The sequence below is a fragment of the Cyrtonyx montezumae genome, unplaced genomic scaffold, assembly GCF_038088225.1.
Source record: "Cyrtonyx montezumae isolate F1298 unplaced genomic scaffold, pur_monq_1.0 scaffold_8, whole genome shotgun sequence".
Taxonomy (NCBI): Eukaryota; Metazoa; Chordata; class Aves; order Galliformes; family Odontophoridae; genus Cyrtonyx; species Cyrtonyx montezumae.
In genome coordinates this window covers 18,979,321-18,992,166 of record NW_027072089.1, presented here as the reverse complement: position 1 = coordinate 18,992,166, position 12,846 = coordinate 18,979,321, and the positions used below count along the sequence as shown (strand labels likewise).

Sequence of the window (12,846 nt, the reverse complement as noted above, 5' to 3'; positions counted from 1 at the left end):
AGTTGTAGAAATGTTAGAGGTTAGAACTGAAGTTTCTTGGCAGAACTGACCTTATATGGAAGCCTCACAGAAAGCCTGGCTGCACTGGCTTTCAAATCAGCACATGAGGTTGCATTTCTAATGGTATATATGTGTATACATAAAGGTTGATACAAAACCATTTGGGTGAAATCACAGTAAATAATTCCTGCTGGAGATGTGCTGCACAGAACCAGACAGATGTTTCCCCTCTAAGGCTAACGGGCTGAATTGAAAGGGGAATTCTCAGGTGGAAGATGGTTTTACAGTAGAGTTCTTCAAAGAGGAGTCTCAAGGCAGATCGTATTTAACATTTTCATTAATCACCATGACACATAATCTCAGAGCAGTGCCTCTGCTGGTGACATCAAGATGGGAAACACCGTCAGCTGGAGAGCCAGACAATCACACAAGAAGAATAGGATGACAACCATGTCCTGGAAAGGGATCTGAAACCACTGGGGATACAGTGAAGGGCAGATAGGCCAAATAAGGAAAAGGAAAGCCTGGGCAAGCGGAGAAGACCAGGAGCACTCGTCTGTTTAAGAAAGGCCAAGAGGGGATATGGTTGTAGTCTATAAATACTTCAGAGGGGGGTAAAAACTAGGGAAGGAGAAAAGCTTCTTAAATGGAGGGACAATGCTGGCACAACAACAGATGGTTATAACTAGCCACGAATAAAATTTGGCTGGGAATGAGAAGCAAATCTCTAACCACTGGAACAGTGAAGTCTGTGGAACAGCCTTCTCCTTAGATCACAAAACAGAAGGTCTAGCTCACGTGCAAAAGGAGTTTGAGAAATCCACAGCTCAAGCTTTTGTGGTGGTGTTACCCGCACCAGGCTGAATGCCTCAGGAGAACCCTTTCTGGCATATCCTCCTCAGGAAGAGAAAGGACATCTTAAAAACCAAACACGCTTCTCACTGCAGACAGCACAGTTGGTGGCCAAGAGCAGAGCCAAAGATTGAGTATGAGGAAAAATTTCGTCTCAGCAAGAGTGATGAGGCATTGGCACAGGCTGCCCAGGGACGTGGTGGAGTCACCATCCCTGGAGGTGATCCAGAAATGCGTAGATGTGACTCTGAGTGAAGTGGTCTAGAGCAGTTACAGGCATGGGCTGATGGTTGGAGTAGATGATCTTATTAGTCTTTCCAATCTTAATGATTCTATGATTTCAAGATGTCTCTGCCTGCTCCTGCAGCACGCGTGCTCTAGAACACGGTGAAGCAGTAATGCAAGGACAGGGCTTCATGAGCAGGTGGGCGACAGCCAGGGCACAGCTGATAGGCCAATGAGAGCAGTGAGCTGTGCCAGTTCAGGCATTAAGGAACGTAAGTAGCAGTAAAGCAGTTATTGTAGAAAATTAATAGTAATTAAGTTCTAGAAGCAACCCAATAAAACTCATAGCTAGTTGGGCTTAACGTTGGAGTCAAGAGACTTTACACAATATGTTATCCCAATTCAAGAAATCAGCTTTCATTTTCTGTGGAAGAGGAATCAGTTGCTTGGTTTCTGTTCAGTATTGATAAGGCAGATGGTAACCATTTTATTTTTAAAGTCAAAACAGGCATTCCACAAGGCTCTCTTTTTCTTAATGTGATCCCTTCCTCCCCCACAGACAGCACAGTAGCACTTTAATATCACAGAGCTTTCTCATGTGAACTTCTTGTACCACCCTACAAAGACTGCAGGGCCACATCTGCATTGCAGTGTTGGCTGAAGTGAAGAGGAGGTAGGAAAGGATTTTCTACAGCACTAGAGACTTTTTGCATCATCTGGTCCTGTGTTCCCAGACTCTGCGAGATCTGTTTTTGGAGATCCTGAGGAGCTGACTGGCTCCTGTAGCTGGATCTGCAGAAGCTCACAATGGGATGGGACATGAGGGACATAGCTGAAAGTTACTTTCTAGGTACCGCAGCATGACAGGTATGTCAGCAGAATGACATAACAGTGGTGCTTTGATGTGACTTCTCTGGATGTCTCAGGTATGGTAAATGAGTGCTTTAAGGAGCACTGCCCCAGCAGAAAGCAGCACCAGTCCCTGGGGTGCTGCAGAGTATGGGAGATGTTTTATTCTGCCTTTAGCTATCAGGTGCTTCTGTGAATAGAGTCAGGGAAGTTAGCCTGTATGGAAGTTGTCAGCTATCTGTCTAAAAGGGCAGCGCAGAGCTGCAGGGGAGCTGTTGCTCTAGGACACAGCTTTGGGTTGAGTTTTCTCTTTTCCACTTCTAGAATTGCTGTTCTGGATGTGAAGCAGGAATAAAGCACAAAACAGTGGTGAATGGCACCAAAGCACTCCACTCTGTGAGCTGGAACCTGGCCCTGCTCACAGAGCTGCAGAAGGAGAGGAGCACCACTGTCCCCTGCTACCTCCTGAGCTCACCAGCAGCAGGAGTGGAAAGGAAGTGACTGGAGTTAAGATTGGCAGCCAGAGCTCTGCCCACAATTTCGTATCACACCAGTACCCTCAGGGCAGGAAAAAATAGCTGAGAAGAGATACCACAATGCCTCGCAATTCATCTGACGCCAATTTCTCTCGGGGGACATGTAATGTAGTTAAGCACTGTTCCCATTAGATGCCCCAAACCTAATTAGTTTATGTAACTGCATTAGATGGAGAAGGTGCATGTTGCTGATAGCTGCTCAGTGGGAGCACGCCATAGATCTTACTTCTGCCCACTTAAAATTAAAGCGATCTTTGTTCTCTATTAGATTCAGCATCTTATAATGAAATGTAATAAGGATTCCTGGAGTAAATCACATTTTTCCCAATATGTTTAACATATCTTATTGATTGGAGGAGGAGTAGTTTTGGAAATAATGTGCTTAAAAAAGCACCTAAGCAGCCCACACTCCTCGAGGCAAGTGCCTGCATCGATGGGCGTGTCCACAGCAGCGCGGATCCCGTTGGTGCTGGGTGCCTGGAGGCTAGTGACCATAAGGCTGGCCAAGGGAAAAAACACCTTGTCTGCACGGATGAACTTAGCACCTTGTGAGACCTTGATCAAGTTGCCCATCAGAAAATCAGATGGCTGAATGTGGTTGGTAAGGAATAGCGAGTGCTGATCTTCAGGGGAGAGGTTGAACCAAATGGTGGCACAGAACAATGAATGCAAACGCTGCTGTGGCACACAGACAGTGGAATGGACTTTTATTGGAAGATGAAATGCCTGTGCTTTTAAACAGGAGCACATTTTGGTTAAAAACCAAGTAAAGTTGAGGAACTGTACATTAGAGACAGATGCTTAATGGAACTGGAAATTTAAGAAAGGTTTTCCTTTTTTTTTTTTTTTTTTCCTTATGACGCCTGCAAGAAAAGCTTGGTTTTGGTTTTGTGAAAGAAATATTTCCCATTGTCTTTCAGAGAGCCATTTCGGTTTCACTGGAAGAGCAGCTGTGTGTATGCAGGGCGGGATACATGGGGCACATTTTTAATTGCACCTCTCCTCCCCTGGCAGACAACTGCTCAGGGCTAATAAGGATTAAAACGTACTCAAAAACTTTGAAAAATGCTTTAATGCTCCCCTTCCTAAATCCTTCCATTATTCTGGGCACAGCAATTTCTGATTGCAAGCAAAAGGGAAAAGTTTTCAGCTGCATGCAGGTATGCACATTTGAGGCCTAACTGGGGAGTAAAAATCCAACCAGTTGCACTTGGAGAACTGTGTGTAAAGATACAGGTAAATGGTCCCCTGGCTTTATCAAAGCCCCACAGACATAATTCTCCAAGGCCAAAAATGCGACTGCTGAATATGACACAAATAACATACCGGGAGAAAACTGCACCATGGCACCTCTTTTGCTTTTTGCCTTTCCCCACACTTAAGTGCTGTTGTGAGAGCACACAGACGTTACTTCACCCTTGCAGGATGCCAAAACCAGGTATTAGGCACATCACTAGCGTTGCAGAAGTAGGTTGCACTGATGTCTGACTGAAGGAGTTAATCAAGGTGATGGAAATTTACTAATTCTGAAGAAATAGGAGAGGAGTGTAGCACAGGATATCCAAATCTGCAATTTTCATGTCATTAAAATAAATGCAAGCAAATGCCTCTGAGTGCATTTCTCACACTGAAGGGCCGTCAAGAACAGAAATTCCCTCTTCCTTCTGCTAAATATCCTCACCCTCCCTAGGAGAAGCCTTGTGCCACCTGCCATGTGGGATAGGCCCAGCTGCTCAGACAGGGTACCAAACCCTCTCACATGGGAGGATGGGGCTTGGCTGGGAGCAGAGCTGTTCCCAGAATAGGGAGCAGCTTCAGACTCTGAGCTTCAGTGCTGGGGATGTTCACAACTGTGTTTGGTACAAACGCAGACACTGTCCCTAATATAGACATGGTTGTTATCACAGGACAACCATTAACTTGTCACTTGCTTGAATATTAATTCTGAGATCAAAAATGCCAAGACTTGGGGGAAGCAAGCTGTCACATCTTGGTAAAGGGGTGTTGAAGGGGATTGTGAGCTAGATGGCTGAGGCACTGCTGGTCCAGTCCCACCACAGCCCGGATTTAGCCAGAGCACCTGTCTGAGCTGCAGTGACTCATCCGGGCACCCTTTGCCCACTACTTATACAGTGACTCTGGGGCTTTCCATAGAGGCTGCTTCCACTAGGGCAGAGCCAGGGTCCTGCATGCCAAAGCCCCCAGCAAGGAATCTGTTCTCCGTCCCCCCAGGTCTGTGCAGAGACAGCAAGAATGGGAAGATCCTCTCCCCCCACACAGCATTTGCACAGTTGGATGGCCACAGTGAAGGTGAACTGCTCAGACATAGCACAGCAAGCCACCACCATGAACACTTGAGTTTTAAGTCCTTTTGGGGCTTCCTTCCCCCTCTGTGTCCCCTCAGGAAGGCTGCCAGCACCCATTTCTGGAACCTGAGTATGAGGGACATGGTGACAATAGGGAGATGTCCCTGAGCAGCCTGGGTGGAAACCTCAGAGCAGCTGCTCCTCTGGGTCATTTATCAAGCATGGGAACCCAAAAACACCCTGAGGCTGCATCTCAGCTCAGTGGGTTAAGAGACAAAATTGCCTCAGTTTCAGGGAGCTGCCACCTGCCCCTGCGGTCTGCAATCAGCTTCCCATGACAGCCTGACACTGACTCGATGCAGACACACGTGGGCACGCAGCTGTCCAGCTCTGGCTGCAGATCCCCTCTGCTCCTGGTCCTGGCCACTCCTCTGGTTAAAAATGTTATTTTGGGAAAGAAGTGAATAATGGGAACAGCCCTGGAAAAGCACGGGGAATTCAGCAAACAAAACAAAAGTGGCTATTTTAGACAAGGCCCCCAAGTGTAACAGTGACTTGCTTTAACTCCTTTCTCTCCTATCCTGCACTCAGGGATGCCCTCAAGCACAACTGTAAGACAACTTCAGACACATACAAAATCTATTCCCTAGATTCTCCTTTCCAGAAAAGCTATGAGAAACAAAAAGCCTTTGGTTTGTGCAGGAGACTGGTTCCTCCCTGCACCACCTCTGCACCTTCCCAAGGCCCTCACTTCCACTTTTACATAGCTTTGCTTCTCATCTTTTGCTTCTTAGGTAACGTGGTCAGCAGATGGCCCTCCAGCAGCAGCACCTGCTGCCGTGCTCCCAAACCACTCTGTGACCAAATGGTGCTATACGGGACTGGGTCAACCAGCCCTGGCTCTGAGACGACTCTAGCAGCTCAGGTTGGGGATTTAGACTAGAGAAGCCCTCCAATACAGGAAGGGAGAATTGCAATTCTGGTCATGTTCTCAATCTTTGGCAGTAAAATAATTGAAAGTGAGGGGCCCCACTTGCTGTGTCAGTGTTGTTAAGGCAAGAGGAAACAGTGGTCAGGTTGAATGAGGCATCCTTGGACAGCTGAAATCCTGCACTGTTCTTATTCACACCGACCTGTGAAAAAAAGTCAATAGAAATGCAGGCTGTCCTTCAGATGATGCTGTTTTGGAAGGGTCAGAGCAATTCCATATGAAAAACCCCACACAAGAACAACAGCTATGAATAGGACACTTGACAGGCAGGACCAGTGGAAAACAGACAGTGTTTCTGCTGAGATATAATTACTCTAATTGGACTTGGGCTTGCTAAAATTGTAAAGTTAAAGAGGACTCTGCAATCAAGCTGCCATTCTGCACAAAAGAATAGTGTTGTGAGAGTAGTATAGAGTAGTGTTAATAGGAACCACACAGCAGTTGGAGAAATAATCAGCAGCTTTGTGCTTGTTTGCCCCCAGCATCTCGGGCTGCCATGAGGAGCAGTCACACAGCTGAGCACTCTGCCTGGAGCCAGAAGGGCACAGGACTGTATTGCTGCAGCCTCTCCAAGAGGTGCCCAATTGCCCATGTTTAGGATGAGCTGGGTCTGTTGTGGCAACACCAGCAAGGATTGAAGCTGGTTGGATTGTTCCCTGTCCCTCCTGCTCCAAGCTTCATAGCCTTGTTGTGCACCTGCCTCCTGGTGTCCCCAGGAAAGGCCATCTTGTCTGTGAGGATTACATTGGCCTAATTACATCCTCTCTAACAAAAATACCTTCCAACTTTGTGATGATGCCATGCAACTGTTCCTCAGCTCCTATCAGGCATGCCAGGTGCAGGTGGCAGGATGGGAATCACCCAAATTCAAGTAATGGGGCAGGTGCCCTCCGTTACACCAGTATTGTGTGGCCCTTGGCATGGGAGAAGGAGTGCAGGGATTTTCTTAGCAAAACCCTGTGGGATGTATGGTGAGGAGGGAGCAGTAAACACACCTCACACTCAGAATCTGCCTTCTGCTGGTTTTGGTCTGTGCATTGTGAGCTCTGCTCCACACACCAGCGTCCAATGTCCTGGCAAGGTGGTGGGAAGAACTTGCCACAGGTGTTTCTTCCTCTAGGAGTGTTTGTTTCCAGGATGGGATGGTAGGGGATTGCAACAACATAAGCCCAACTAAAAAGAGAGCTTGTGCTTGTTTCCGGCCAACTTACCTATAAACCAAATATTGTAATAAGCATAATCAATGAAATCTTAAGGATTGCCATCAGTGAGATTTACGCAGCTAAAACGTTATGAACAAGTATAGCAAAATGACCCAAATGTTCAGAAGAAGAGAAGCAGAGCTAAGCCAAGCCCTGTCCTCTACTCCTTCCAGCAAGAGGAGGCATTGCTGAGAATTTCAGGCTTTGGACAAATTCAAAACAGCATTCAGCACAAACTACAAGCTTCTTGGCTTTTCTGGGTGTAAATCAGATCCTTACATTATCTCACTGTCATTTTGTAGCTGCAAGCAATTCATCAGCTCCCAGCACAGCCAGGATGAAATTCAGCTGACAGGATCTGAGCACTTCAGCTCTTAGCGATTGGGTGCTTCTGTGGAAATGATTCTCACACACACAAAAAAATCCCAAAGTTCAGCAGAACGTCAATAGTGCGTTGGGACCACAGAATGCAGAACTTTATAACTTGGAGTCCACCTCTAGGGTTCCAGTGTTTGGTGAAGCTGTAAAAAGGTCAGTGCTCCTTCACAGTGCTCCCTCTGAGAAATATCACATTCAGCAATTCCTGAATTACAGTTTCTAATTATATTTTCATACTGTAATGCTGTCTGAAATGCAAATTTGATGACAGAATAATTCGATCCATGTAAAATAATTACAAAATTACTGTTTCTCAAACCTCAACTCATACTCCCTGCAATTTAAGAAGATAAATTTAACTGCAGCAAAAGTACAGCCAAAACATATTAAATTTTTCAAACTGTTATCTGACTATAACTGTCTGCATAGAGTTTGGCTCACCATGAAATATCGCTTCTAAAATATGGCTACCAACAACATTCTGGAGCGAGAATTTCTGTGCTTGGAACCAACAATGAGGTCAACTTTTATTTTGCATTCAGAGTACCACACGCATGGCATCTGGCTTTAATTGGAAAAGCAACTGTTGATTAAAATGTCAGCTCCCTACTGCTACTCAGTTATCATTTAAACCAGTTGTTAAAGTTGATGCGGGACATTAAATTAGCAGAACGTGATGATTTTTAGCAGCGTGGAAAACAGCTTCTGCAGGATGTAACTTAAGAGCCTGAAACCCAATATGGCTATGGCAGTTCCCACTGTTTGACAATTCCCCCATAGGGGGGATTCAATTCCCCTGGGAAATGTTGCCTTGCATAGCAGCTGGGACCTTTAAGGTGACGGCAGAAATCACCTTCTGTATGAGAAATGCAGGAAGGAGTCAGCGCTCTGCACTGCAAGGATTATTCTCTGTAGGTTTTCTTATGCTTCTAGCCTAAATTTAGACTGTCACTGACCATCAGCTCAACCAGATCAAGGTAGAGCACACTAAAGGCTCGAGAGCATTATTATTACTAGGCTGGAGGCATCAACAGTTTGAGTCAGTTTTTAATTCCCCTGACTGCGTCCAGTTGTGAGAGAAGTAGCTCAGGGAGACCTCAGCCTTGCTTTCAGCCAATTTCACCTAGGTGAAGGGCTCCAACTCCTGAGCAATTAATGGGCTGCTCACCCCTTCTTGTGGATGAAGGAACTGTGAAGGAGATGCTGTCCTCCACCTCTACATGCAGTGGAGCAACACCTGCAAGTACCAAGGCAGCCAGGAGCCATGGATTCTGTCGGGAGTCCCCAGAAGAAAGTGTAATGTCACCAATCCCATGCACATGCCATTTATTTTTAATTTCTTTTGGAGGATTTCAAACTCAAGGAAGTTGACGATCTTGGCTATGGCACTGGGTAGAAGAGAAGGGGTGGACTGCAGCCCCCTTCTTGCTCCTCAGTGATGGGAAGGAGACAGGGACCCAAAGGCAGCTTGGTATTTTCTCACAGTGCATGAAGGGCTGAAGGGATGCTTAGCGCTCTGCTTGCTGAGAATTTCATACCCTTCTGAAGTAAAAACCAAGCATTTGGTGAAAGTGTTTGTATAACAAAGAGCATAAAATCACAAGAAAGAAGTATGTGGACCAGGGAGTGCTCTCACACAGGTCCCTTCACCTTCTCTGAGCACAGATCCATGCCCTCTGCATGCATTGCAGGCTCCCATGCCAGAAGCTTTTTCCTTGCTGTCCCTGCCATGCCTGCCCTGGGGCTGAAAGAGGGTGGCATGATGTCCAGAACCCCCAGGACCCAATGAGAAGGGACCGAGCTGGTCACCCTGCCAGGCACGACACATCCCTCTAGTGACATGGGAGGCAGTTCATAATCCTCGGGTAAACTAAAGAAGGATACGCTTGTTAAACTAAAGATGCTGAACAAATTTTTAAAATATTTCCAATGAATATCACTGGAGTGAATGCTGCCTCCGTTATTTTACACCCTGCAGACATTTCTGGGGTGTCTGCAGGCAGGCAGGAGCGTGGAGCATCCCTGTGGTGACCCTGGGCAGCCCAGGGGGCTGGGGCTGTCCCAGCATGGCGGAGCTGCGCGGGTGCTGTCACTCCTTGTCAAACCCACTGCACAGAGCAAGGGGGTCTTCTCATGCACTGATGCACAAGAAGCATTTATTAAACACTATTTAAAATATTTCAGTCACCAAAACATTGATAATTCAGACATGAGAGCTATATTGGAAGGATAGTGCCAAGCAAAATGGCTTAGAGGCTTCAGCTGCAATTATCCCTGTTGGTCTGTTAAGCATGCCAAATGCAGTGAGATCCAAAGCACTAAGCCATAACTTTCCTTACAGAAGAGCTTTCGGTGTTAATCTCTGCCTTGTCTCCCTTTCTGAAACGATTACTTCTGCTGTGTTTAGTAATATTAAGGTATTTTTTACACTGTTTTTTCTTATCGTTTATTGTGCCGCGCTTTAGATATTTTTGCAGTTCTGTGGTCATTTCAGAGTGGCAGCAGCTTTAGCAAATTATTATCATTATCAATAAACCCTTTGAACTTTGGGAGGGAGGGAGCAGGAGTATTTAATTAGGGGAGATAAGAGCCGTCTAACATACTTTTCCAGGAAACAACACACATGATGCTTCATCTGTGGTCTGTCCTCTAGGCGAATATGTGCGCTCACATACAAACTCCAGCCATGGCACCAAACTTCAGCAGCCCTGGAATCTCCTTTGCAAACAGCCTCCTCCGAGCCAGCATAACACAAGCACACAAGACCTCTTCTTTTTGAAAAACACCCGAATAGCATTTATTTTCCAATTACCGTGGTACTGCTGTTCTTTTTTGAGTCGTCCTAACCACTCGTAACCCACCAAAGAATAATCACAAATTGAAAATCCTTGCACGTGACAAAAAGCCCATGTTACAACCTCGCTGCTCTCTTGGCATATTTCAGACACGTTCTCAGGAAGCTCTCGGTCCTTCCCTCTGTAAACATCATTGAGCAGAGTGCTGCGTGCCCCCGGCCAAGGACAGAGACCCAGAGCAGTGTCCGGAGCCCATGCAGACAGAGCTAACTCACATCCCAAGCTCAGGGACCCGGCAGAGAGCTGCTCCCCATGCATCCACCGCTGGCCTCCCGCTCCCTGCATGCTGGGGACCAGACCGCCCTGCCAGGGCAGTGTTAACAAATGCACAAGTTCCGACAAAAGTGTAAAGCTGTGATGCCCAGAGCAGCAACATAGCGAAGCATGATTTCTTTTAACTCCCAAACGGATTCGCTTAGAATCACTCACGTTCATTTATATTCCGAAAGTGTCAAATGAGAACAATATTGTTGTATACTGCTTTCACGGATCATTAATCTAAATTTAACTCCGCTTAGCAGTCTGCACGCAGAATTAGTGACTAAAAGCTGCCCTGCATTTATCTGATAGCACCGGGCTTGTTCATCATGACAAACTTCAGCCAAAACAAACAAGTGAAAAAACGCCCTCACCATAAGCTGATCTGTACCTTTTTTTTTTTTTTTAAGGAAAAAAAAAAGAAGAAAAAGAAAAAAGGAAAAAATACCTGACGAGAACATAAAGCAAATGGTTACCTCACACTGCAGAAATGCAAGTTTTTAATAGTCCATGCTCTGGCAGCCCCTGAGAAACAGCAGCGGCGGCAGTGGCGGCGGCGGGGATAAATCCAGCATCCACTGGGTTCTCACACGGCTTTGGCTGCGCGGCCGAAACCACAGGCTCTGCCTCCAGCTGACGTCAAAGCGCTGTCACATGGCCAGATGAAAGCCAAGAGAGCATTGGTTGTCGTGGCAACCGCAGCACTGCTCTGAAATTATTTCAATAGGTCATCTGTCACACGAGGGGCACGTCCGAAGCATCGCGGGCGCCCCGACAGCCCAACAACCCCCAGTGCGACTGGGGCTCACCCGGTGACTGCGTCCCTGAGAGAAAGCACGCCTCTTCCTTCCACATTCTCACATGCAGCAGCAGAAGCCCTTTTTTTGCCCAAGGGGCACAGGGGCTGGAATCCCTGCACGGGGCAACTCTGGGTGTATGGGTCACTGGGATGTCCTGGGATGGGGATGAAGCGGACCCCACCTCTGCCTTCCACCAGCCCAGCTCCTAGCTTGGAGCCCGCCTCAAACCACTGGGAAATACTTATGGAAAACTGGAGTGGCTGGAAGGATGGACAAACAGAGGGAAATGTGGTGTTCATGTTTCTGCCGCACCATAAAGAGAAGCAATGATAAGGGTTCATGGGGTTATTGCAACAGATAAAGGCACAGCCTACTGTCTAAAATGTGTGCTTTAAAAAAATATATATTCCCCATTCGTTGAAAAGCCATTCGCAGTCTGTCAGAACAACGATAATAGGATGAATTTTTAAAATCCCAGCATACACTACATGAATCACATATAACTATTAATCCACTGTGGAGAGCTGAAGCTTCATGTCAACTTGTAACATGCTTCCTTCACTGAATGCAACTCTTCTACAACACTTGTACATATTTGGTGGTGAATGTCTGTACAACACAACAGAAAGTTTGGGATTTTAGGTTAAAAAGAGATCCCCCAGTCTCTGTCACAGAATCATAGGTTGGAGGGGACCTGAAAGATTGTTGAGCTCCAACTCCCTTGCTACGTGCCACGTGATCAGGCTTCCCAGAGCCCCATCCATCCTTGCCTTGAATGCTTCCAGGGATGGGGAATCCACAGTGCTATGTAGTGCGTTGTGGCCTAACTACTGTTCTGTCAAAAAACATGAGCATGTGGGGGAGAATTTAAATGTTTTGTCTCTTTTAAACTTCATTTCATATAACTAGATTATATAACACACGCATTTTAACAGCATAAAACATTTCAACAACGTTTTGCTCACGTTGGGGGGAGGCTTATGCCACCCAGACACAATGAGATGAAAGCAACAGCACTCGTTTTTCTCATGCCTGAAAATCCAGCTGAAAGTGCAGAAAAGTGGATATTGCTTACTTAGCTTTGTTTTTCCATGCTAAACCCCCAGTGCCAAATCTGTCTCTTTGGAGGTGTCAATCAGCCAAGTGAGCAGAAAGCAACGAGACATGGGTACTGGCTGGAAAAATGCATAAAAAAGATATGTAGAGGCTGAAGACTGCTGAGGAACAAACATATCTTGTCCACCTGGGACCACGCTCCTCATTCTGCTGTGGGTAATGGACCTTCACACAATGGATGGGCGGCTAGAACTTCTCTGAAATATGTGCCATATCTCACAGCAAGTGCATAGCTATCTGTAGCACCTGAACATAGACATAGCTATGTATAACTAGTGGAAACACCTTAACAAGCAGACATCCAGATAAATGACACAGCTTACACCCAGTCACAGTACTTCTAAATGGGACCAGATCCAGCTTTTCTTCCCGCTCTTGTTTTGGCTCCGCAGAGCTAACAATAGATAACATTTGTTTACCTATAAACCAGGAGACACACACAGAGAGCAGAAATACTATCTGGCATGGTCTTTGAACC

At 46.3% G+C, this 12,846-nt stretch overlaps 1 protein-coding gene across 1 annotated transcript in view; it reads right to left on the bottom strand.

Annotated features, from left to right (window-relative positions):
• Positions 1 to 11,036, bottom strand: part of NCALD (neurocalcin delta) — a 46,857-nt gene extending 35,821 nt beyond the window's left edge. Inside the window, exon 1 of the mRNA XM_065752293.1 lies at positions 10,929 to 11,036. The gene's annotated coding sequence lies outside the window, so the exon portion shown is untranslated. The remainder of the gene's footprint in view (positions 1 to 10,928) is intronic.
• Between the last annotated feature and the right edge of the window lie 1,810 nt (positions 11,037 to 12,846).